We start from the raw sequence: 26,481 nt of genomic DNA, 5'->3' as shown, positions 1-26,481 counted from the left end.
TGAACTAATAAGTTCATTATTAGTGGTAATGGCAGCAATAGCACTAACTGGTACTCTAATTAAAGAAATTAAAGAAATAGAAAATCAGAATTGATTGGAAAAAGAAATGCTCTATAAAAGTATTCGCGTACATTAGGGTCATTGGGCAATAGTTAACGAAAGAAGCCTAGATACACTAAAATGGATAACGATCACATTTATCTTTATATTAGTTTATCTTGTTACTTTGATTTTAAGTTTTCGACTTTCATGATCACCATTGTCTTACAAATCTGACGTTTCAGAAATGTTTCTAAACAATGAATAAATGCATTTTGATTTCTTACTTTCACTTTTGAATGTCCTGCTTTTCAACCTGTAATCTCACCGACCATACCTACCCTTCATTTTAAAACACAGTGATATTTGCTTGGCAGGAAAAGAAAGCTATTTCCTAGTATTTCTCCTTAAAGAATATATAGAGGTACGAATAAAACGCTCCGTAATGGTTCTGTGATCTGACCTTTACACAGTCATCGGGTCAGATAAACGGCAGCAATTGACGAAGATTATCCTCAACGTTCAGATAAACGTCAGTGACGCGGCGTCCATTTTAATTATCCGGAAGCGAGCATTAAGCATTCTATGCTGACATAATAAGGTGGTGCTGGTGCTATTTTTGAATAGGAAATTCTTAGTTATTTACTACGTGTAAGCTGGGAGCTTGTGGCAATGCTATTTAAAGAATGATTTGTTAGCTATTGTGTACTAATCAAATATTAGAGTTTTGTGAACTATTTTGTACTAATTTAGAAACACAGTCGCATCGGCAAAAGCACTGGTGCTAAAACTCCTGCGATAACCAACTCGTCCACCAACGTAGTTTTCGCCATATCTTTTAAACATTTACTAGTCAAGATTTTGTATGCCAAAGTTAACTTAATAGTATTTGGAAACTTTACAATAACATCGGCAATAATATAAGTTCCCTCTCTTTAATCCTGTCACAACGAAAGAGAACGATTCTGCCGTTATTGCTCGACAATATGATTTTCTTTTCATGAGGTATGTCGTTGACGCATTTTACCTTCTTGTATATATTGTTCATCTACGTATTCATGCTATTAGAGAATCAAGAAAGTTTGTTTTGTGACCGCGGCACGGCGCCGGTCACGTTTACATTGAAGCGATTCTCTATCCGTCACAAGGATTAGTAATGTAGTGCGTAGTGTCTTATTGTAATCCTGTTAAAGACACGTGCCCACGTTGTGCCCACGTGCCGTGGTTTGCTTTCAGTGTGCTATTAAGCCAGGGTCGAACAAGTTATATCTTTTCACATGTATATTTATTATCTACCGAACGCCTGCAACTTCGTCCGCCCTTAGACCTTAATTCAGTCCTTTTGGAAAATCTGTTCTTAGTGGACGTCTACCATCATAATAGGAGCATGGACAGACAAAAGAGAAACCCAGTTTCGATGCAAACTCGGGCCCAAATTATACAAATGATACAGAGCTGAAAATTGGTCATAAATTAGAACAATTAAGGAGACAATTGTCAAAGAAATCTATATTTGCCGAATCAGTTAAAATACATGTTAAATATACACACTTGTACAGGCGACAGTTTGAATACGGATTTGATCTTGAAATTTGATTTGATCTAAATAGAACATTAAATGATGTCAATTCCATATTTGACAATGACATCTTATTCAGCGATTGACTATGACATTGACAGCCCGCGTTTGCAAAGACAACAATAAATCACTACGATGTGCGTTTATAAAGTTGGATCAGTGTGAAAATAACGAAATCAGCTTATTTTCTTGTTAGCTAATAGTCAGTAGCTAAGTCAAATAAACAAGATTTTTAGTACATTTTTAATTTCTGTATTGTTCTGAAAAGTGGGCCCAATTTCGGACTTCTTCTTTAAAATATAATCTAACAATCTGTTCACGATCCATTACATTGTAAAGAGAAATAATAGAAATACAATATAATGGAACATTTGTATCATCGAAATTGATAGGCGATGTAATTTGTATGTTCTTTGTTCAGGTTTATGATTTGTGTGTAAGTTGTAATTTATTCTGTAATGATACCTGAAATCACATTTCAGTGTAATTTAAGGTTAAATTATTTTTATCTAACTTTGTATTTGTTATACAATATTTATTCGACAATGTAAACTTTAAAGTACAATGTATCTAATTATACAGAAGCATACTGTGGCGGTAGCTGTCTTGTTGGTTCAGTAGTTAGTATATGCGGGTTTGGTTCATGAAGGCCTGGGTTCACGGTCTAAATTATTATTATTATTAGGATTCTAAGAAATTCTCTACCTAGACAGAATTTAAGAAGAAGGTGGTATTACACCCCCGCGCCTCTTGCATCGATGCATTTCTGTATTTTTCTTTCTACCTATAATTAATTTCGTTATATTTAGTCCGGAATTGAAAAATCAGTAATCATCTGTATAATAAGCATGTCAAGTCACACACACCCTCCGGAATTGGAGGCAGAGGTCATATCCACTGGGCTACCACGATCTATAACCTGTAACCTTTCGTGAATCATTAAAGTAGGTTGATTACAATTCTCTTTCCAAAAAGACGGTTGATGAACCGATTTTGAAAATTCCACTAGAAAGCCAAGGTATTTGTGAGTGGCATAGGCTGTATTTTATCTCCGTATTCTCACGGGAACGGGAACTACGCTGATGAAACTGCGGGGTGTCTGCTCTAGTAGCAAATTGAAGTCTAAGGCGACAGTCGAGACGTACTTTCCTGGTTTCGCAAAAAAATTATAGAATAGGAGCTGGCCGCTTTTTTTTGTCAACCGTGTGCCAGTTTAGTAGAGTGCGTTGTTATCAAGCGAGCAGTAAAAGTGGCCCATTTCTTTTCATACCACCGGGAACGACAATACGAGTACGTATTGTATAAAAGAGTGACACGCGACCTAGCTTTTGTTCGTTTATCACTTTATATTCGACGACTACGATACGATATTTTTAGTTGGACAGATAAAGAAGTAAATAGAGTTATATTACTATAGTCTGGCAAGTTCATTGATAACACTCCTATGATATGCGAACTCAGCAATACGAACTAATCAAGGCCAAACTAAACAAGGTAGTTACTGTAAACTGTTAAGGAGTTCCCTTAATTGTCCTTGGTCTTCATCACCAAACCCCTAAATGACAGTCACAACCTATCTATGTGGAAAGTTCTCAAAAATACAAATTAATCAAGCCCAAACACAAGGTAACTGCTGTAACTCGCCGAGGAGTTCCCTCGTCTGTTTTATGGCTCATCAGATCGATTTTAAACCTTCATGAAATTGTAGTGCTTAAAAGTACTAAATGGAAAAGTTTACGAACACACTAGACACCCATATAATATTTGAAAGTTCCCCTCAATTTCTCCAGGGGACTATACCGTTTCAAACAAAAAAATAATTTTTGAAATCGGTCCAGGCGTCTTTGAGTAATCGGTGTACATACATAAAAAAAAAATACCGACCGAATTGAGAAGACTACTATAGTCTGGCAAGTTCGTTGATAACACTCCTATGATATGCGGGCGACAGGGGAAAAGACTGCGTGAAATTGTGCGTGCGGGGAAGTGACGTGCATCAGTCGTGGGTTTTTCATTTATCCCGCGCGCAACATCGGGAGTGTTACGAACCAAGTTTTGCTATAATATGTTTTCTGGTGTACTGCCGATACGAATATTTTTAATATAACAGCTAAAAACTCTGTTTGTCGCCGATCCTCGTAGCTTTCTTGCGATTGGTTGCTTGCGTAACAGTCCGCTAGTAATTTTATAGACGAAAAGTAGTAATTGAAATCAAGCCACGAATTGTTGTAATTTTGTTTGTTTATTCCTTAAAGCTCTTTATTTATCGATGACTGTTTCTTCCAAGTATTCTGTTGTTTTTTATTCATCATAAATTTTCTCAAAATTATATTGACTTCTATTCATAAATAAATGTTTATTAAGCTTCCTAAAATTGTAAAATCAGAACACATGAAAATAACAAACGAATAGACGTCATATTAGTATCATATTATAACTCGACGTTATAATAAGACACTAATATGACGTCAAACCCGACCTCTTACTAACCTCATAGTAAGTAGTGAGGTGTCAACTTTTGACGACTGACACCAAAATTTGGCTGTGCCAGAATTCATGTCAATGACCTCCAAGTACTCTATAACAATGGAATTTTACCTAACCTTACTATTAGTGTTATGTAGCCCTTTAAACGTTCCTCTATGGGCTTTAGTAAATTGCCCTGAATTAAAGTTTTATCAGAGGACAGAATGTGGGCTGACTTCATTATCTTAATAAGCCTGTTTACTTGCCTGTTTGCTTGTTTACTAAGCTACTAGGTGAGTCTATAGTTTACGTCGCAGTTCTGAGATAATAGGGGTCGTGGACTCCTGGCCTAGCTTATCGCGTGAACTAGGTAAATTGTTTTCTAACACATTATTTTATAGAAAATAAGTAAGTTATACCCAAATAGCACGAAGAGTGTACATATCTGCTAGACTTTTAATAAACTACATACGTTCACATACTTTCCCTGTACAGTGTGCCTAGTTTAAGTTTTCAATATTTCATATTGTAACTATCGCGTTAACGTAAACGCGAATTTATATGGAATTTAAACAGTTGTGCAGTAGTGCCACTAGTTAGCGCTGTTTCAATTTCTTAGAAATTTGCGTTTACGTTAACGCATTAGTAACAGTATCAAACTGCCACTAGGCCCTCTGAATAAATAAATCACTAGCGGACGTCCGCGACTTCGTCCGCGTGAAATTTTGTTTTTCACAAATCCCGCGGGAACCATGGATTTTCCGGGATAACGTTATGTGTTAATCCAGGGTAGTATCTATCTTCATTTTAAATTTCAGCCAAATCGGTTCAATGGTTGCAGCGTTAAAGAGTAACGAACATCCATACAAACTTTCGCGTTTATAATATGAGTAGGATGGGTATCTGAAATAATCTCTATCATCATATCGAAACGGGTACCTAGAGTACGTTTTTGAATATATATAGCTGTATTGCTAAAATAAAACACGATAAACAAATAAAATAAAAGTCACAGTATACTAAAATTCTAAGAGTGTGTTTATAGGTAACCCACCGATAATCGTAAAAATAAATAAAACTTAAAAATTCTAAATATCGAAAGGAGAAACCGTCGAATGTTAACCGTCGAGCTCTATTATGGTGGAGCTAAAGAGTAGATATTGTAATGTCATTCCTAGACGTATTGTAAATTACGGTACCATCCAGTGGCGTGCACAAATGTTTTAACTAGGGTAAGCATTCATCATTATCAACCCATATTCGGCTAAATGCTGAGCTCGAGTCTCCTCTCAGAATTAAAGGGGTTGGGCCAATAGACCACCACGCTGGTCCAATGCGAATTGGCAGACTTTTCACACGCAGGGAATTAAGAAAATTCTCTGATATGCAGGTTTCCTCACGATGTTTTTCCTTTACCCTTTGAGACACGTGATAGTTAATTTCTTAAAATGCACACAACTGAAAAGTTGGAGGTGCATGCCCCGGATCGGATTCAAACCTATCCCTCCGAAATCGGAGGCAGAGGTCATATCCTCTGGGCTATCTCGGCTCTGACTCACACATACAAATTTTAAAAAATAGAAAATTCCTTGTTAAATACAGATTCGCACTACCTTAGTGTAGGCAGTCCATACATCTATGAAATGCACTGTACGAACTCAACATTAGACAATCGTTTAAAAATCTAAAGTTCCCAGATATTTTGAATATCCATTTTAAATCTAACATCATTAAAGAGTGCATTTCTCATCCAAACGGTGTACGTGGATGAACGGGAGCGGACAATGAACCCACTGCCTTTCCGCTCCGGTGACGGCATCCGTTCCGCACGCTTCTACTGGCTGTGGCGCTCATTACTCTGGACATACAACAATGCAAATCTCTATGTATTACTTCGTCATCAAGTCATCAACCCATATTCAGCTCACTGCTGAGCTCGAGTCTCCTCTCAAAATGAGAGGGGTTAGGCTTTTCAGTTGTGTGCGTTTTAAAAAAATAAATATCAATTAAACATCGTGAGGAAACCTGCATACCAGAGAGTTTTCTTAATTTTCTGCGTGTGTGAAGTCTGCGAATCCGCATTGGGCCCGCGTCGTGGACTATTGGCCTAACCCCTCTCATTCTGAGAGGAGACTCGAGCTCAGCAGTGAGCCGAACATGGGTTGATGGTGATGATGATGATATAAGAATGGTAAGGAATTATGATTGGTTAGGAAAGTGACTCTTTGATGTCGCAGTAAATGTCGTGAGCATTTACTGCGAGATCAAAGAATAGCTTTGAACGCAAATGCGACCTCACGACTTTCGTATTCCTTTGTGATAAATATCGTTCAAACAGCCAAGCTTCATAGCGATGTAGTATCTACGTACCTACATTTTCGAGATCGTTGCATATTTTATCTAAATCATGAATAACCTATCAAAACCCCAGCTTCTGAGGGTCTGGTCAATTTTATCTTTTTTAACCGATTACCTTTATTATTTAGCTATTTGATATTAATTACTACCTGAAGATTGTGTATTCAAATATATTGTCGATACATAATGTAATCTTTATTTTGTACATAACAATTTCAGATGAGATTATATTTATAACTTGATAACTTGACTATTTAATTTAATCAGCCTTTCTCAAACTGAGTCTCAAGCTATTTATACGAGCTAGCCAAGTAAAAAGCTAGATAGAGCACGTAACACGATGATCGCAAATCGTATGCTGCGATACTATCGCTAGGAAGTTCCTTTATACAAAATCTCTTCTCTTTTATTTAATAACTAGCTAACGCCGCGCGCTTTCACCCGCGTGATTCCCGTTCCCGTAAAAATACGGGGATAATATAACTATATAACCTTCCTCGATAAATAGGCTATCTACAACTGAAATAATTATTCAAATCGGACCGTAATTCCTGAGATTAGCGCGTTCAACCAAACAAACTCTTCAGCTTTATAATATTAGTATAGATTTATTATGAATCAGAAGTTATTTGAACCTTAAGTGTGAGTATTGTGTAATGTCAACCACTGACGATCATATAAGCTGACAGCGCTACAGCGCTAACAGCTTGACAGCCGATAAACTGATCGTGTGTTGGTCACGATGTGCATCATACCAATCGCGAACAACACACGATCAAATATTGGATAGAAGCAGGCGTTACTTTGCGGAAGTTCATCATGATTATAATAATGATTTATTTATTTTGCTATCATCCACGAAAAGCCGACGAACCCATGCGACAACATCACCAAAGTCCGACAAAATACTCTGTATGTACGTTTCACCCCGAAACCGGAGTATCCTCAGGAGATGTTGATTCTACAACGTGCAATTGCAAAGTGCATGTAGAGTCAACATCTCCTGAGGATGCTCACACGATCAGTTTATCGGTTGTCAAGCCGTTAGCGCTGCAGGCATGTCAGCTTACGTGATCATCAATGGCTGACAATATACCACAATCTTGTAGGGGAGATGTTTAAATAAAAATGAAATAAATTCTATATTTAGTTCGCTCGTGTGTTATTGTTCGCTGCGGTTATTACCTACTCGTCTAATGGCGGGATTATGGTCGTGTTTATTGAATAAAGTGAGAATGTCCGCACAGGGAAGCCACGTGGACCATCAACTGATAATAGCATTAGGGTTGCAGCATACAGTATGGCTTATATATATTATCCTATTTTCATCTTGATATGTATGTTATTTTTAACGCACTTGAAAACGAAAATTTGAGCTGTGATACCTCTGCCTCTGATGCTGAAGGATGTGGGATCCGGTCCAGTGCATGCACCTCCAACTTTTCAGTTGTGTGCATTTTAGGAAATTAAATATCACGTGTCTCTAACGGTGAAGGAAAACATCGTGAGGAAACCTGCATACCAGAGAATTTTCCTAATTCTCTGCGTGGGTGAAGTCAGCCAATCCGCATTGGGCCAGCGTGGTGGACTATTGGCCTTACACCTCTCATTCTGAGAGGAGACTCGAGCTCAGCAGTAAGCCGCATATGGGTTAATAACGGAAACGAAAATTTAATCTAACTTTAAATCTCTAAAATCATAGTCAGGGATCCTTAGAACATTTTATACACCTGATTGCTAACAAGCTAATTTTTCTCGAGTAGCTCTCGATGAGGAGCTCGAGTCTCCTCTCAGAATGAGAAAGGGTTAGGCCAATAGTCCACCACGCCTGACCCAATGTGGATTGGCAGACACACACGCAGATGATTAAAAAAATTCTCTGGCATGCAGGTTTCCTCACGATGTTTTTTCTTTACCGTTTGAGACAAGTGATATTTAATTACTTAAAATGCACATAACTGAAAAGTTACGAGGTACGTCCCCTGACCGGATTCGAACCTACTCCCTCCAAATCGAAGGGAAAGGTCCACTGGGCTATCACGTCTCATGAATACTTACTAGATGCATTTCCATGTTGGAAAGCCAGGCTAATCCTATACGCAAAAAAACAGTCAACCCTTATAAACTGTGTCAAATTATATATATAGGTCAGAATTGTACCAAAAACATAGACTACTGAATATTTTTCAGATTCTTAAATTATGAAAATAAACTAAGAACGTTTAAAAGTGGCGGAAAAAGTTGATAGTTCCGAAATTATATTTACGTTACGTTTTATACGTTTTAATTATAGTTACGTTTTATACGTTTCGTTTTAATTATTCTCCTTGCTCGTTAAACCACATCACCCACGTTGGTTTTAAAAATAAAGCATATAATGGTGCGCCTTCAAATAAATATAAATGTCGTCTCCCACGAAGAACGCGATCCCACTAATTTAGAATACCTTGTAAATTTACTTGTAATTTAATTTTGTTGTAATATTTTTGACAAAATAATAAAAAAAAACATTAAAAAGTAATAAAAAATCTGCTTCACCTCTTGCGAATTTTTTGAGTGCTTCATTAGGATCCTCCTCACAATACTCGCTTTTCTCTCTCATCAATGATTACAGCCTTCTGTATACGACCATTACAACATGCGAATGAAGCCTTCTCAAAGTGTTGGTCGGAGCTTTTCTCCATAAGACTGAAACGAATAGCGTAATACGAGCCGTGATAGCCCAGTGGATATGACCTCTGCCTCCGATTCCGGTGGGTGTGGGTTCAAATCCAGCCCGGGGCATGCACCTCCAACTGTTCAGTTGTGTGCATTTTAAGAAATTAAATATCACGTGTCTCAAACGGCGAAGGAAAACGTCGTGAGGAAACCTGCATACCTGAGAATTTTCATAATTCTCAGCGTGTGTGAAGTCTGCCAATCCGCATTGGGCCAGCGTGGTGGACTATTGGCCTAACCCCTCTCATTCTGAGATAAGACTCGAGCTCAGCAGTGAGCCGAATATGGGTTGAAACGAATATTACTGCAATAATAATAATTGTCTAAACTGAGCCTTTAGCCATGTGGCACATCTATTCTCTTTATGCAATCCCTAACGCTTCGAAAAGTAAAAAAAATGTACGGGAATGACAGATCCAATCGATAACTTGACCACGTAACCGATAACGAATGTCGTTCCCATAATTATTTTTAATTTTCGAAGCGATTGTAGAAAGTGAATCGAAGTGCCACATGGCTAAGGCCCAGTTTAGCCAATTATTATTGCACTAATATTCGTTTCAGTCTTATGGAGAAAAGCTCCGACCAACACTTTGAGAAGCCTTCATTCGTATGTTGGCTCAATGGTCATATACAGAAGGCTGTAATCATTGATGAGAGAGAAAGGCGAGTATTGTGAGGAGGATCCTCATGAAGCACTCAAAAGATTCACTATTATTGTAGCAATCATATTTGTCCAATAATATTCCAACGTCCACCAACGACATATGGCTCACATCTGTAGCGAACGAACTCATTCTAAACAATAAATAGAACACTGCATTGGCTAATAACCGTTATTTCATCTCACGACGTAATGAACATAAACTTTCCACGAACATCTTGGCCGCTTAAAATCTCTCGTCAACTCGAAATGTCTTGTTTTAATGTAACACTTGTCTTAACTAGGGTTGCCATAGTTATAGCAAAACTAGAGAACACCCGTGACTTCGTTCACGTTAAACAATGTGATGATCTTTATAGAACCATCAGAACTGAGTAATCCTTATTGAAGATTAAAGTTGAAGAGCTCCAATACCTCGAGTCGGATTCGTCACCGAGCGGTGGTTGTTCGATCCCCGCCCCGTTGGTCTATTGTCGTACCCACTCCTAATACAGTCTTTCCCGAGTAGTTGGAGGAGAATGGGAATATTGGTCATGTTTAAAAAATATGGCAAATAGTCTGTTTAAAAAAAAACATCTTATCTAGTTTACCTGCCTAAAAATGATCAAAAATGTATGTTTAAAGTGATTAAAACTTCGTTCCGTGATTAAAACTTTTTGTACATAAACTAAAATGCTAATTAGGTGCGGAAAGAGAAACCTAAACCCCAATTAAATTTGGCAGTGTTTTTGTACAGCTCTAACGGAACCCTGTCTCCTCTGATTGAATATAGTTTAATAGGTTTAGTTTACTCGTAGATATCTTATGTGAAGAGAAAAAGACATACTTATTGTTGACGAATAACAGCGGAATCGGAAATCCTACTAATATTATAAGTAAACGCGAAAAATTGTATGGATGTTTGTTACTCTTTAACGCCGCAACTACTGAACCGATTTGGCTGAAATTTAAAACGGAAATTGACAGAACGGATTTTACTCTGGATTATCATATAGGCTACTTTTCATTTCGGAAAAATCCATGCTTCCCGAGGGATTTATGAAAACTAAATTCCACGCGGACGGAGTCGCCCTTTTCTCATTCACATTTTTTTTGTATACCTACGATCCATCTCGTGGTGCGCTTCCCAGGCTTACCAGGCACTACCACAGCTGTCTACATCCAAAACTAAGTTTAAAATTCTGCTCAAAATACATCATGACTGTAGTATCCCGTAGTTGTTCTGTGACAGCCCTAACGTCACCGTGAACGGTACAATGGTACAGGATACAGTCAATTGGTGGGGGGCGACGCTATTTCTGTGCTGTCTGCTCTCCCGCTAATGACAGCAAATTGCCCCCTCAGAGACGGGAATAACTAATAGCTACCTGTGCAGAGCGCAGACATGGCTGATTCAATGTCGCTTGGAGCTTTTAACCGCAAAGTAAAAGCTTCTCAATTCCGAGCTTTCTATACGTACTTGAATTCGTAGTTAGTTGCATTTGTGGCTTCTAACCGATTTCAAAGCGTATATTTTCTGTTATAAGAGTACCTATATACATATACATGGTACTCGGCAGTTTCCCATAACTTCAAGGCGTTGACAAGTCACATCTAATGACAGAAAATTGCCCCCTCAGAGACGATAGTAACTAATAGCTACCTGTGCAGAGTGCAGACATGGCTGATTCAATGTCGCATGTGCTTTTAACCGCAAAGTAAAAGCTTCTCAATTCCGAGCTTTCTATACGTACTTGAATTCGTAAAGTTAGTTGCATTTGTGGCTTCTAACCGAGATTTCAAAGCGTATATTTTCTGTTATAAGAGTACCTACACATACGATTGAGGTTTTCTTAATTATTGGTCCAGGTCTGGCTGGTGGGAGACTTCGGCTGTGGCTAGTTACCACCCTACCGGCAACGACGTACCGACAAACGATTTAGCGTTCCGGTACGATGTCGTGTAGAAACCGAATGGGGTGTGGATTTTCATCCTCCTCCTAACAAGTTAGCCCACTTCCATCATAGATTGCATCATCACTTACCATCAGGTGGGATTGAAGTCAAGGGCTAACTTATCCTACTAATATTATAAACGCGAAAGTTTGTATAGATGTTTGGATGGTTGGATATTTGTTACTCTATAACGCCGCTACTACTGAAGCGATTTAGCTGAAATTTGGAATGGAAATAGATTTTACTCTGGATTAAGGCTACTTTTTATCCCGAAAAAAATCCATGGTTTCCCGAGATTTGACTGATGATTTTGTGGATATGAATGTTTGTTACTCTTTCAGACCTCAACTACTGAACCGAATTAGCTGAAATTTGGTATTAAGATATATTATAGCCTGGATTAACACATATACTACTTTTTTCCCGGAAAAATCCAAGGTTCCTGAAGGATATTCATAACCCTTGATCTATTGCGGCTTCTGTTATATAACAATTAACCATTCTGTTACACATGTCATGTACAATTGACCTAGGATCTCAATTATTAACAAATTGGTACATTAATAACGCACTTCAGTAATTTACGTCAAACCCCAATGTATTGGCCTATGTCCACATAATCGTTATATATTATTCATGATGCTTGAGCGTGTAAATCATTAATGAAGGGAGTCAAATATGTGCTGTTGAATATTCGGACCTTTTATGTGTTTGATTATCTTAATGAATTTATTCAGGTAGTTGTATGTGGTACACATATTAATTAGGTACTAGTTGACCCGGCGAATGTAGTTATGCCATATAAATATCTACCAAATAAACAAAAAATACTCATTAAAACCGGTCGAGCTGATCGGAGGAGTGCGGCTACAAAAAAGACAAGAGATTTTGATATAATTACGACTATGAGGACTATTTATGCCTCAGTTCCTCTGGAAAGTATTTAACTATAGCTCAACTAGCCGATTTACCGTGGTTTCACCCGCGTAGTTCCTGTTCTCGTGAGAATATGGAGATAAAATATAGCCTATGACATTCATAAATAACGTGACTTTCTAGTGGTAAAAAAAATTAAAATCGGTTCAGTAGATGCAGAGAACTACAACACCACAAACTTCATCTCTTGATAATATTAGTATAGGGTATAGATATGTGTGCATTTTAAGAAATTAAGGGGACTCGTGCTCAACAGTAAGCCGAATATGGGTTGTTAATGATGATCATGATGATAAACATGTTTGGGTGTCTTGTTGCTGGTTAGCATATGTGGCTTAGAACCACAAACTTACGATAAAGTTAGACGCTGAACGTTTAAACTCACAGCCATCTCCACAACAGCGATTTTGCAATAGAGATTTCAAGAGAAGATAGCTGTGTAATGCTGGCCACTGACCATCCAATAAGCTCATGGGCGTGCAGCACTAACGGCAGGACATCCGATAAAACTGATCATGTGTTGGGCGCGATTTGCTTGATGTTAAGCACATCGTGACTAACACGTTCAGTTTTATCGGATGTCAAGCCGTCAGCACTGCCGGCATGTGGGCTTATTGGATGGTGAATAGCTAGCATAACATTTTTATTGCATCGACCCCGGCCTTTAATTATACGTACATACTATAATTATAATGTTTTATGTAGAAATTAGTACATTATAGTGTCATTGAAAATTTTGCAGAGGTTAAGTTAAGCTAATGTTTAGTGATCATTATCGTCCCATATTTGACTCACTTCTGAGCTCGAGTCTCCTCTCAGAATGAGAGGGGTTAGGCCAATAGTCCGCCACGTTGGCCCAATGCGGATTGGCAGACTTCACGCACGCAGAGAATTAAGAAAGTTCTCTGGTGTGCAGGTTTCCTCACGATGTTTTCCTTCACCGTTTGAGACACATGATATTTAATTTCTTAAAATGCACATAACTGAAAAGTTGGAGGTGCACGCCCCGGACCGGATCCGAACCTACGCCCTCTGGAATCGGAGGCAGAGGTCATAGTCCACTGGGCTATCACGGCTCTAAATGTGTAGTAGCTTTTAAATAAAATCTCGCCCAGCGGTTTCACCCGCGTAGTTGGTAGTAAACGTGGCTGTATGGTGAGTAAATACTTATAACATAAGTGGCTTGCTGATAATATAGTTTGTATATTGGTGAAATATTTTTAAAAATACGAATAGGTTTAGTGACCTTTGTGATACTATAAACTATAAGTTGAAAGTTTGGCAAGCTACTATACATAAATTTGATAGGTATAATCTATGAAGTGGTAGTAGTAAGATTCAGATATTCAAGTGTAAAGAACGTTTTTTAGATTTTGCTTTGAGATAATATGAGAAATTGTATCCCTAGTTACCCTTTGTGTGTCATACACCCTCAAATCACATCACACTAATATTATAAAGGCGAAAGTTTGTGTGTAAGTGTGAAAGTGTGTAAGTATGTTTGTTCCTCTTTTACGCTGCAGCTACAGAAGCGATTTGGCTGAAATTTGGAATGGAAATAGATTTTACTCTGGATTACCACACAAGCTACTTTTCATTCCGGAAAAAACCATGGTTCCCGCGGACGAAGTCGCAGGCGTCCGCTAGTAGTCTAATAAATTAACGGTGTTTTTTTAACACTGACTCTTATACTATCTTAATCTCAAAAAATAATGGGAACGAGGACATTTTGGGAGAGATAGTTATCTACTAATAATCTCTTTCCTTGCTAATGTTATCTGATGTCAATGTTAAAGATATAAAAAAAAAATAAAACATCGTAAATATTAATAGGCCTTGGGACTGAGTAGGTACGTTATTTTAGTTAGGTACACGATAGTTAGCTGCTCATCAGCTATATTTATAGACATGACTAATATTACCCTTTTAACTGACTTAAAAAAAGAAGAGTTTCTCTTTTAGGTCGTCCCCTATTTTTTCAATTACAAAAAAATCAAAACCGGTTAATAAGGGACAGAAAAACTATACGGGGATTGAGAACGTCCTTATTTGACTTATTTATTTAAAACAAAACAATTTACAAAATTAAATAATGCAACATTATTTCACACTTAAAATAATTTAGTTTTTAACGGCACGGCACGGCAATATATTCAAACAAATAAACAAACTAAATATTTAGTTTGTTATTGTTTGTTGTAGAAATATAGAAAAAAGTATCAAACTAACTAAATATTTAATTTTAAGAAATTAAATATCACGTGTCTCAAACGGTGAAGAAAAAGATCGTGAGAAAACCTGCATTCTAGTACTGAGAATTTTCATAATTCTTTGCGTGTGTGAAGTCTTAATCCGCATTGGGCCAGCGTGGTGGACTATTGACCCAACCTTTCTCATTCTGAGAGGAGACTCGAGCTCAGCAGTGCGCCGAATATGAGTTGATAATGGTGGTAAGAGGTATAATACGAGCCGGAATCCAACTACAATGGTTGAACCTTGACCATCTTCCGCGCCGGTTACACAAGAATAGAATAGCATCAGCCACGCTGTTTGTCCACGGCCGCTGGATCGGAAATTGCACTTGTACTGATATTGAATCGGTGTCAATATAACTTGATGTGATAGGAACATAGTTCAGGAGCCAGTGAACTGTTTTGCTAATTATAAAGTTGAAAAGTTTATATTATGATTTATTTATTTTGCTATCCTCCGAAAAAAGCCGACGAACCCATGCGACAACGTCACCCAGGTCCGACAAAATACTCTCTACGTACGTTTCACCCCGAAACCGGAGCATTATCAGGAGATGTTGACTGAGGAGCATCCTCAGATGTTGACTGGAGATGCTCCGGTTTCGGGGAAAACTCCGCGAAAAGCCGACGAACCCATGCAACAACGTCACCCAGGTCCGACAAAAAACTCTCTAGGTACGTACGTTTCACCCCGAAACCAGAGTATCCTTTTCCTTTTCGTGGAGGGTAGCAAAATAAATAAATCATTATATAATCATGATGAATTTCCGCAAAGTAACGCCTGCTTCTAATTTTCAAAAGTTTGTTTGTACGAAATGTTTCATATTGGCCGGCAGATAATAAAAGAAGAAAAAAAGGGTATATGCGGTTAAGATAGGGATGTGTTATCCGAATAATCTCTTGAACATTATCTCGAGTATATCCCTGATAAGAAAACGTCCCACAATTCACTGCCCTAAACCCGTCAAATTTACCGGCAACCATTCTCTTCAAACCAGTATTTGAAGGATGATGATAATAATACGTGATAAGAAATACTAATAAAGTGATAAGAAAGACAAAAGTCTTCGAACAGTGCGTGTTGCCAGTGATGACCTATGGTTCCGAGACTTGGTCGCTAACTATGGGCCTCATAAGAAGGCTCAGAGTCACACAGCGGGCGATGGAACGAGCTATGTTAGGAGTATCTCTGCGTGATCGAATCAGAAATGAGGAGATCCGCAGAAGAACCAAAGTCACTGACATAGCTCAACGAGTTGCGAAGCTGAAGTGGCAATGGGCGGGGCACATAGTGCGAAGAGCCGATGGACGTTGGGGTCCCAAAGTGCTGGAATGGCGACCCCGCACTAGTAAGCGCAGTGTTGGCCGACCCCCCACCAGGTGGACTGACGACATCAAGCGAGTCGCAGGGATTCGCTGGATGCAGGTGGCTCAGTATCGTGATGTTTGGAAGTCCCTACAAAAGGCCTATGTCCTGCAGTGGACGTCCATCGGCTGATATGATGATGATGATGATGAAGAAATACTAATCAATTGCTTATACAATGATATCCTGCCAGGTAAACTAGTAAAACTGGTACGAGTATTTTAACTAAATTAAGTAACTGAGTATCTTAAGGTCCAAAGAACACAATACTACTTGGCAGTACCTACAAATAAAATTCAAAATTTTGAAAAACCTCCGAAGGTCATGAATAATTTATACTCTCGATCAAGTCATCAATATTCTCTTTCAGTGGGATTCGATTTGAGACCCGATTCGAGTATATTTGCAGTCATTCGGTTATTCTTCCCCACTTTTAACCCCCACAACTTTTAAACAATCAACCGATTTTCATCAAACGTGTCTAAGAACAATCGCGCATCAGTGCAGAACAGTCACCTTGAATAAAAAAAAAAACAAAATTGTAATCGCTTCATCCATTCGGGAGCTATGGTGCCAGAGACAGACAGATACGTCAAACTTATAACCCCCCTCTTTTTGCGTTGGGGGTTAATAAGATGATAAGCGAGTATGTAGTGAATTATAGAAATATAGTAGAAATAAGATCCCCAGTCTAGCTTCGTCACAATTTACAAAGATGAAAAAACATATAGGTCTTACAAAAGTTAATACGAGGAAGTATATTTTTATACTCTCGCATTATAGTGATGCAAGCGAAGCTACGGACGGAACGGTAGTGTGGAAACCATCCTACTGATGCCATTGTCTGTGGTATTTACATAACAGTTAGATGGACCGCTCTTGGGAATTAAGTTCTTTTATAATAGTTCTATTTAGCAAGAGTCATACTATCCACATTTCTAGACCATATTCATTATACTCCAGAAAATAAAACGGTTGTCTGTAAAGACGATAGTTGAAAGTGACAAAGTCATAAGAAAATACTGATGGAATGGTTGCATTTTTTAAAAGAAAATGTTCATTTTTCTAAAATACTGTTTAATAATCTTCATAGACCAGAATATACTTTATTTCTTGTAATTGGCAACCCTAGAGCGAGGGTGACGCATGACGTCATCTTTTTTTGAGTGTGCTGCCGGCTCCATCGAATTATAAGACGTTGTCACGTCAATAAAAGTATATCAAGTTTTTTTTATTTGACGCTTTATGCTAAGCGATGATGCTTACAATGATGGAACGCGCTGAGGATTTCCGCTCGTAAGAAAGGTCACAGCTACACTGGTCATCTACTTGCTGAATTTATGGTCAAGCGTGATCTGTTTCGTATAGTATAAAAGATCTGTTCCTATTACATCTATCTATACGTGTCAATAAAAGAGTGTCGTAGTTAGTTACACTATTTACAACTCAAGAACAGCTGGACCGATTTTGCTGAAAGTTGGTGGAGAGGTAGCTTAGAACCAGGCGACGGACATGGTATACTTAGGGTAGAGGTAGGATAGGGTAGGATAGGGTAGTTTCACGCGTACAAAGTCGCGGGCGTCCGCTAGTTTCGAATCAATGGAACATTTTGCGTGACAACATGGTATTCTTTATTAATATGTTTTTATAGCGGTACATCAAAAAAATATATTAATAAGTATACATACCCACTTTTGGTGTGTAGAATGAAGTATTACGTCTGTCGACCTGGATATGGCGTCAAATACGTCGATATATTATGCGAATGGCCATTGTATTGTAATTTTATCCCTTTTGTGTTTAGTGTGCTTCCATCCCTACTAATTAGTTAATCTATCAGCTGGCCTATTCACTATTTTGGTCTTTATTATCAACCTATTAAAATAAACATCAAATATATTGACAAAATGTCATTTACCTACTGTGTGTAATCCGCCAGTAAGCACCGGATGACATTTTTACATAGAATCTCAATTTCGTATTTATGTCAACTAGCATACGTCAAAGATAGTGAATAAGCCTGTTGTAGGCTAAATAAGTACTACAGAGTATGTAAATTACATATTTTCAATTGATTTCATGTTTATTTTAATAGGTTTACGTTATCAACCCATATTCGGCTCACTGCTGAGCTTGAGTCTCCTCTCAGAATGAAAGGGATTAGGCCTTAGTCCACTACGCTGGCCCAATGCGGATAAGCAGACTTCAGACACGCAGAGAATTAAGAAAATTCTCTGGTATGCAGGTTTCCTCACGATGTTTTCCTTCACCGTTTGAGACACGTGATATTTAATTTTTTAAAATGCACACAACTGAAAAGTTGGAGGTGCATGCCCAGGATTCGAACCCACACCCTCCGGAATCGGAGGCAGAGGTCATATCCACTGGGCTATCACGGCTTAATAGGTTTATATTAAAGACTAAAATAGTGAATAGGCCAACAGGTCGAACATAAGTATTGCAATAAGTGATATTTTATTAAAAAAAATATACTTACTTACCTATATTGTAGAAATTATCTTAACTAGCTCTAGCTCTATCATATTGACGTCACACGGTGTATTTGCAATTTTTTTTATTTGTTTTCCATCGTGCTCCTAAAAGTATCCTCTATATTCAAATTTCGTCTATTGACGTCACCTTTGTGTTTTGTCACAGTAATTGATATGTGTAATAAACAATTTAATTTGTCCAGTAGACTCAGAGAAAAAATACTGTGAAAGACGGACAGACAGACCCGCGATCTCGAAAGGGTTCCGTTTTTGTAAGTACCTATGGAACTCCAAAAAGAAAAAAAAGTTACCAGCTGTTCTGAAAAATTTGTAGTAACAGAATAAAATAAATCTTTAACTCTGAAAATAGGAGAATCCCAAACAATAAAAACGCACTAAAACAGTTGCCAGATTTACGGGCTGAAACGTCGGATCACGTTTTTCACGTTTTTCTATTTTAGAAAATCTACTTTGAGAATCTGAAAACGTTTTCTTTACAGTAATCTGTATTGTTACGTAGTTGATGTCCCTTGCGTTGTTTAGTTGGCTTTTCGTTTCTGATTCGTGTTACGAAATCATAGAATGGTTCCAGCTTCCGTTTTCTCTATCACCTGGGTATTTATTTATTATTCTGCAAAATATTCGTACATATTAAAATTAAGCCGCGAGCCGTGATAGCCCAATGGATATGATCTGCCCTAATTCCGGAGGGCGTAGGTTCGAATCCGGTCCGGGGCATGCACCTCCAACTTTTCAGTTGTGTGCATTTTAAGAAATTATATCTCAAACGGTGAAGGAAAAACCTGCACAGCAGAGAATTTTCTTAATTATCTGCGTGTGTGAAGTCTGCCGATCTGCATTGGGCCAGCGTGGTGGACTATTAGCCTAACCCCTCTCATTCTGTGAGGAGACTCGAGCTCAGCAGTGAGCCGAGTATAGGTTGATAATGAAAGTTAAGACTTCTAAGTTGCACTTTCAGGCAAGCGCGTTACCTTCTCGATCATGGCGTTCAAGGTTAGAGTCCCAGGTTCAGTTTTTGACTTCGTTTTAGATGTCATTGCCCATCACTGGCAACACGCAAATAGCTCTTCAGTAGAATTCCGCTAAAATGAGTAACCTACAGTCTATTTTGAATAAATATTGCGCGCAAAAAATGTGAAGTAGGTAAACAGCTGTCAAAAGTTGAGTGATTTTAGTGTTTCGAACGATGTTTCTCATATTCAAGTATCGTAAATACGAGGATGTGGTAAATGTAAGCAGGGGAAAGATACATAAATTTCATATTTATTTATCTGCTACATATTTATTAATGTATTATATATTACTAGCTGACGCAGCGCGGTTTCAGCCGCGTGGTTCCCGTTCCCGTAGGAGTATGAGTATATAGCCTATATATAGCCTTCCTCGATAAATGGGCTATCTAACCTAATTTATTAAAACCTCAATCACAATTAACAAATGAAAAATTTTAATAAAAAAAAATTCAACCGACTTCAAAAACATAAAGCATACTGCCTAAACTAAAAAGTGAAAAATAATCTGATGATCAATTTGAAGGCGGTTTCATTCAGGAGTTCTAGTACCTGTCATTTGTATTCATCGTCAGACCGCTGATGACAGTCTAACCCATCTCTAGTAAAGTTCTCATAAATACAAATTAATCGACCCAAATCAAGAGGTAGCTATTGTTAACCATTGAGGAGTTCGAGTACCTATCCTTTGTCTTCATCATCAGACACCTAATGACAGTCGCATCCTATCTAAGTGTAAAGTTCTTGTCGACACAAATTAATGAAGTCCAAACACAAGGTAACTGTTGTAAACCGTTAAAGAGTTCCCTCGTGTGTGTTCAATTCCACCATCAGATCGACTCCATATTTTGTACATATGTTTTCTGTGTCCAGACCTTCATTAAGTTGTAGTGCTATAAAAAGGTTAATGGGGAAAAATAAAACGCTATAGTTGTCCTTCCAATTTTTGAAAGTTTCCCTCGATTTCTTCAGGATCCCATCATCATACCCTGATACGATGACAATGGGACCACTTCAGGAGTATACACATTCAGACAAAAAAAAATCAAAATTGGTTAAGAAATGACGGAGTCCTGAGGACATTAAAAAAAAACATATGCGTCGAACTGACAACCTCCTCCTTTTTTTGATGTCGGTTAAAAACTTACAGCATATTTATGTCCTTCCTTGTGACGCATAAAGAACTGAGCGTGTGCTCCCGCTCTTATATGTGTTCGCACCAAAACACGGGCGTCCATATAAAACTGGGTCGATTTTTAATCTGATTTCATTTAACTTCAATTTAAGTAAGTGGAAATAATAAATTCCATTCTAAGGTCTAAGTTTTCATTAGCTCCAGTTACAATTATAATGCGAACTATGAGCAACCTTCAACTTGACCTTACGTTATGTAAATTACGCTGTAAGAGCTTTAACATCTAACTACGGGGTCGTTTCTACTCGTAGCTACCTATGTAAACACGACCGACGTTGTTAAATGTTTAATGATATTAACCTAGACTTCATCTAACCTATTATTGTTATAGAGAGAGCGGGAATTGTGTTGTTTTATAGAACTACAGTAAGTGTAGAAACCGAAAGGGATCAAATTCCCTATCCAAAAAAAAAATAAAGGGAAAAAGGACTTTCATCCTACTCCTAACAATTAGCCTGCTGTAATCTCCGATTGCATCATCACTTACCATCAAGTGAGGTAGTCAAGGGCACGGCCAAAAAAAAAATGTACATATTTTCAGGTAGGTTACATTGATTGTGTGCCATGTATGGTAACCGTCCTGAAGTATGGTTGGAATATTTTCAAACATTGGGTTTTAACTTGGGTAAATTTGAAAATATTATATTCTCTTACTTCCCGTACCATACTTAACTATATGCCAAGTTTCAGTTGAATTCATCCAGTAGTTTTGAAGTGATACGTTTTCTTAATAGATTAGCTTATAATATAATAATGTCTTGATAAAAAATTGGATATTCTTAATTGAAATAAGCAATAAAACTGATACAAAGCATTTGTTCAATCCATACCCTGAACACCAAAGGGGGTGGTAGTGTTTAATACAAGCCACCAACCACAACAAACCTGGCAACATGTAGAAATATAATCTGCATGCTTTTCCGAGTCAAAACTGTTAACAGAATGCGATCCTCGAATTGTGCACACTCAATACCTCACAGCGCCTGGTCTCACACTTGGCATGATTTTAAATCACACGTCAACACAAGTGGGCTCTGTTGACACAAAAAATTGACAATGTTTGTATCAATCGAGATTCGAGAGATAACGATTTTCATTTGTTTGTGCAATCAACGTGTCGCCTCTTCGTATGGATTTTGTCGTCCCGTGACGTCGGCGTCACGCGCCACGTCATGAGATGACCAGTCTAATAAAAATCTGTGACGCGCTTTGACTCATGGTAGAGTTACATAAATGTATTCTGAGGTAGAGTGAAATATTAAATTAAATTGGTGAAGGAAAAACATCGTGAGGAAACCTGCACACCAGAGAATTTCCTTAATTCTCTGCGTGTGTGAAGTCTGCCAATCCGCATTGGGCCAGCGTGGTGGACTATTGACCTAACCCCACTCATTCTGAGAGGAAACTCGAGATCGACAGTGAGCTAATTATGTTTGATAATGATGCTGATGATAAGGTTTTTACTTAATATAAAACTCATTAAGAGTAGGTCACTGAAATGCAACCTTTTTACTACATATGTTTTAATAATAAAATCTATATAAGTTTATATAAAAATAGGTTACGCTCAACCCAACACCCTATGTTACGATTTCCTATTTTTATTATATAAAAATGACATTATACATGACGTCACTGGCATGACGTAGGGAAATGTAATGGGAAATACGTCACAAGGGTATTAAATGGTAATTAATTCATGCGTTACGAAATAATGGTTGAATAAGGAATTAATGTTTTTGGGATGGATAAACGAAATATAAGGTTTGGTAAACACTTAATGTTAAACCCGTTTCATTAACAACCCATAATATTTGGCTCAATGTTGAGCACGAGTCTCCTCATCAGAGAGGTTAGGCCAATAGTCCACCACACTGGCCCAATGCGGATTGGCAGACTTCACACACGTAGGGAATTAAGATTTAAATTCTGAGGTATGCAGGTTTCCTTACGATGTTTTTTCTTTCACTGTTGTATTCTTTACCAAAAAGTAATTAAAAATGTTTAAAGGAAAATGTATACTAAAATTAATATTTTCGGGGAAAATAATATTTCTCTTGTAAATAGGTCTTGTAATGAGTCCCTTATACGCATTTTTATAATTATGACGTAATCAAGTTTTACGTATTTTAAAACGCAAGGATAGATACAGGCGTGTGTTACATGGATAGTCGGAATCATTTGAATTACTTTGTATGAGAACATAAAAAGTCTTTATGTTTTAGTAAAAACATATTAGTTACTAGCTGACGCCGCGCGGGTTCACCCGCGTGGTTCCCGTTCCGGTAAAAATACGGGGATAATATATAGCCTATAGCCTTCCTCGATAAATGGGCTATGAAACACTGAAAGAATTTTTCAAATCGGATCTGTAGTTCCTGAGATCAAACCAACTTTTCAGCTTTATAATATTAGTACAGATACAGTTCGGTTTCTTTTAACGGACTCGTCAACACCTTGAAGTTAGGGGAAAATACTCCCGAGCACCCTGTATATTCTTTCTGTTATCTGTACGTTGAATTGCTGCTGTTCCGTGGTCCATATTAACATAGGTATTCCATAAGAAAACAACATAATACATTTCTCAACAATAATTGTCGTGAACGGTTTGCTCACGGCGGACGCGAGGAGAATGCTTTCTCAATACTATGCCATTCTTTGTTTACTGTTTGTATTATTTCACAAACCCACTTAATTACGTAAATAAAGTTTGCAATAACTGTAAACAGATGAAGAATAGGTCCTTGAAAGGGCAGTCTGTATTACCTACCTTTAGGTAAGTACCCTATTACTTTCTCAATCACGGACTACTTAATGCTAGTTTTTTCACTTTCTGAACACACAACTCGACATTGTAGACGATATTTAGGTGTAATTTGTTTAAATAATTCGTTGTTGACCACAACTAACATAAATTTGACGGTAAATTTCCTTTTATGAGCGTCTAATTCTTCATGCGTTAGTAAGGTATTTAACATCTTTATGTAAAATATACTTTTTGATTACGAATATCTATAATCTTAGTAATCTTTTTGTAAATAGTGTAGACCCACAATATGAATTTTGATAGCTCAGTACTGGACTAGGCTTATGGATTACTCGCTGATAATGCAACTTTCCATTGTTGAAAGACTTTTTAAAATCGTTCCAGTAGTTTGGAAGCTCCATTTGTAGGTATTTGCTACAACATGCAAACAAAAATCTTTCCCTCTTTATAATACTAGTTTAGACAATATTTTGTTATACGGCAAAGTTTTATTATTATGTAGATTTGTTTTTTCATTCGTTCAGAAACAAATACATGGGTATCTGTAATGAATGAAGTATTTGTCACGGACCGACTTTGTAGCTAGTCCGTAGTAAATCCAACATTCATGAACAATTCGTCGTGTTAAGTGTTTAAAAGGTATTCTGAAAAATGTTTAATGTTGATTGTTAAATGAAATATATAAGTATATGTCATAATCAAAGAGGCTCCTGTAGCCAAGTAGCACGTCGATTCTCTTTCTACGATCGCAAACGCTTCGAAAACTGGAAAAATGTATGGGAATGACAGATCTGGATCACGTGACCAGTCGATAGCAAATGTCATTCCGATTGATTTTTCTAGTTTTCGAAGCGATTGCGATCGTAGAAGAAGAATCGACGTGCCACTTGGCTATAGGGGCGGTTTAGTTGGTTCCATATTTAATACCATCTGTTGCTGGGGCTTCGGCTGCTTAATCCAGTAAAGCTGAACGGTTATGGATGAAAATTAGCACAGATATAGACTATAGTCTGAATTGAGTAACAACCCATAATCGACTCTCTGCTGAGCACAAGACTCCTCTCAGAATGAGAGAGGTTAGTCCACCACGCGGGCCCAATTTTCATTATAATTTTTCGACCTTGTCAAAATGAATTGGACCTTGGAGCAGAGCATACGTTACTTTTAACCTTCAAAAATCTATGGTTGCCTTGGGATTTTTAAAAAATCAGAATTTTACACAAAGTTTAAAGCGTTCGCTAGTGTTAGTATAGATTCTGAACAGACATCAGATTGTTATTGTATTTATATAAATAGATAAAGTTAACGTATACCGATAATTACCGACGCAAATCAGTCGTCGGAACAAATAAACGAAAGAGTCGTAAAAGTGCCAATAGCGAAGAAACAATGTGTGAAGAAACGAAAATATCTAGCGGAACACTCACACTTGGATGAACCTTCAAGGCTGAGCCAAATTATTTTACTGGCCTTTGGCCATTTCAAAACTTTGTAAAATAAACGTGTAACGTACACGTATACTGACTAGCAAATAATACTCAATTAATAATATTTAATGAAGTTAAATAATATAGGTAGTCTATTATTTCTAGTATTAGTAAGATGTAATAAGGTAGTTGACTTATATCAAATTAATTTCGTGGTGTACATGAAACCAAAAATATATCTATATTAATTAATTAAAGTTAAGGATTTCTTATAAAACTTAATTTAAAAATTATGACTTTTTCAAATTTTCGCTGTCGTCCATTTTGTGACGTCACAATGTTACCTACTTGTTTTTGTAAAGCATTTCTCATAATGGCGTCTTGAAACAGTTGAAATATAGACCATCAATGGCCGACAGGCGTTTTGGCTCGTATTGTCAAAAAAATATTTCAAAATTAAAATTTTCATGTAATTACGTCTCAAAAAATATGATATTTTTTTCAATCTAGTAGAATGATAATGAAAAATTTAAGACCATTTAAAAAAATGTGTCAAATAGCCTATTCTTGAGGTAGCGCGCATTGTGAAGAAATTCCTCGCTCTGGAGCCCTGACTATTTGTTGCGAGGTGACGAATGTCTGCATATAGGTGGAGAGGCTTAAAAGAAACTGTATGACTTTTCAAAAGAGCAACTGTTGAGTTTCTTGCCGGTATCTTCTCAGCAGAACCTGCCTTCCGAACCGGTCAACTGACGTGTCAAAAGTGCTTGTAAACTGAGCCTACTTGAAATAAATGATTTTTGATTTTAATTTGATTTGAAAATACGTATGCGCTTTGACAAGGTTTTATTAAGACTGTCGGGATGTTTTAAAATAAATAAAAATCATTTATTCCAAAAATTGTGCCACACTTAACACAACACTAGCATCAGAGCACCACTATGCCATATTTGGCACAACCTTGAAAAAGCTCCAGCTCAGCTTTGTGCTGCATGTATCAAGCAAATGTTGGACATACAATTTTACCAATAAATGTATGCATATTAGACAAATGTTCGTTTTGTGGTAACTTGAAGTATGAATACGTATGAATAAGTATGTTTAAGTATCTGTTTAGCTAAATAATCTCAACACTTGGGTACTCAATTACTCAAAACAAATAACAGTTTCTATTAATAAATGTCATGAGATGACCCCAATGACTCGGCAAATTTGCGAATGATATAAAATAGCGTTCAGTTGAGCGTTTCCGCGTTT

At 37.4% G+C, this 26,481-nt stretch overlaps 1 protein-coding gene across 2 annotated transcripts in view; it reads left to right on the top strand.

Annotated features, from left to right (window-relative positions):
- Positions 1 to 26,481, top strand: part of LOC112043482 (uncharacterized) — a 101,287-nt gene that overhangs the window by 60,944 nt on the left and 13,862 nt on the right. The gene's annotated exons all lie outside the window — the stretch shown is intronic.

The sequence above is a fragment of the Bicyclus anynana genome, chromosome 12 (assembly GCF_947172395.1).
Source record: "Bicyclus anynana chromosome 12, ilBicAnyn1.1, whole genome shotgun sequence".
Lineage (NCBI taxonomy): Eukaryota > Metazoa > Arthropoda > Insecta > Lepidoptera > Nymphalidae > Bicyclus > Bicyclus anynana.
This window is presented reverse-complemented; position numbering and strand designations above follow the sequence as displayed.